This window comes from Colobus angolensis, unplaced genomic scaffold, assembly GCF_000951035.1.
Source record: "Colobus angolensis palliatus isolate OR3802 unplaced genomic scaffold, Cang.pa_1.0 Scaffold278, whole genome shotgun sequence".
NCBI classification, from domain to species: domain Eukaryota; kingdom Metazoa; phylum Chordata; class Mammalia; order Primates; family Cercopithecidae; genus Colobus; species Colobus angolensis.
Genome location: NW_012116021.1, coordinates 877,840 through 879,892, shown reverse-complemented (window position 1 = coordinate 879,892; position 2,053 = coordinate 877,840).

Below are 2,053 nucleotides of genomic sequence, written 5' to 3'. Positions count from 1 at the left end.
GGATGGTCTCGATCTCCTGACCTCGTGATCCGCCCGTCTCGGCCTCCCAAAGTGCTGGGATTACAGGCTTGAGCCACCGCGCCCGGCCTTGTTTTTTAGCAGGGTGTATCACCATGCACAACACAAGATCACTAAAAGAAAAAGGCAAATAAAGGCTGTGTGGGCAACTAGCAGTGTCTGCCACACTTGTGAAACCCACACACATTCTTCTGACCATGTTTCCCCCTAATCTAGCCACCATTCCTAGAAAGGAAGATGTGAACCTGGTGCTACTAGCACACTGAAGCCCAGAATGTAATCACCTTACCCAACGGCACACAGTCACAGGCCCTCTTTTTAACAGGGAACCAAATGAAGGGTGGAAACACTGCAAATGGCCTGTAGGGTAGGATCCAAATCTGGCTTGTCTGCTCAGCACCTAGGGCAGGTTCCAGCACAGAGTAAATACCTGGCCCCACACCCATCCAGAAGTGGACGGCTTAAGGGCCCCAGGGCTGTAGACAAGTTGAACAGGCACTCCTGCCAGGGCCCAACAGAAGACAAAGACTGGATATGGAGAAGTGGGGAGGGCAGGATGGCCTGGTCTGGTGTGGGAGAGGTTCCCAGAAAGCAAGGAATCATTTCCTTCTTCTGGGACCGAGGCTGAAGATACCATTCCCCTCACTCACAATCCAACCTATTCCTTTAATCACTTCTTTCTGCTGTTCCTGAACTTGCTGTAGGCATAACATCAGTCCTGTTCTAAATGTTATCACATGCATTACCTTATTTTACTTCAGTTACCCTGGAGATGAGAATACCCATTTATAGATGGGAAAACTGAGATTGAGTAAGTTGCCCAAGTTCTCCCAGCTGGTAAGAAACCAGGCCTGTCTCACTCTGCAGCCCAGATGCCTGACCACTAAGCTGCACTGCCTCCCTGGGCTAAGCGGAGGCCCAGTTGGGGGATCCACGTGGGCTTCCCTCCTGGTGGGTGAGGCTAGCAGATGCAGTGCCCCTGTGCTTCCAGAGCCTGGCTGAGGAGTGCAAGGAAGAGCCAAGGGCCACAGCAAACCAGGCCCAGGGGCCCACCTTCCAGAACTTATACTGTACAACCCACAGTCAGCCTGGGGTCTGGGCTCCAGGCTAGCTCAAACCAAGGTAGAAGGAGACCAGGCAATCTCTGAGAGGAAAGGATGTATGTACCATGTGCAGGGCTCTGTGCCTGTGGTAGAATCCCATTATTCACCAAATCCCTCCAAAAGAAATCCCTCAGGATGGCTCTAAGGAGGTTGGGGGGAAATGATTCTGGATATTCAGAAGCTTCCTGGAGATCATAAGGCCATCCAGCAATGCATATCTAGCTGTTCATGCACAAGGCAGCACTGCTGGGCAAAAACTAAAAATACAATAAAGGTGCATCAGTAAGTGGCTGTGCATACTATGGAATATCATATAGCAGTTAAAAGGCATGAGTCATGCCTGTAATCCGAGCCCTTTGGGAGGCCAAGGCAGGCAGATCGCATGAGGTCAGGAGTTTGAGACCAGCCTGGCCAACATGGTGAAATCCTGTCTCTACTAAAAATACAAAAATTAGCCGGGCGTGGTGGCACATGCCTGTAGTCCGAGCTTCTTGGAAGGCTGAGGCACAAGAATCACTTGAACCTGGGAGGCGGGAGGCTGAGGCACAAGAATCACTTGAACCTGGGAGGCGGAGGTTACAGTGAGCTGAGATCACACCACTGCACTCCAGCCTGGATGAAACAGGGAGAATGTCTCAAAAAAAAAAAAAAAAAAAGGGTTGAGTCAGAAACACCAACAGAGGCCGGGCGCGGTGGCTCACACCTGTCAGCCCAGCACTTTGGGAGGCTGAGGCAGGCGGATCACCTGAGGTCAGGACTTTGAGACCAGCCTGGCCAACATGGTGAAACCCTGTCTCTACTAAAAATACAAAAAATTAGCCGGGCATCGTGGCAGGCATCTGTAATCCCAGCTACTTGGGAGGCTGAAGCAGGAGAATTGCTTGAACCTGGGAGGCGGAGGTTGCAGTGAGCCAAGATCACGCCACTGCACG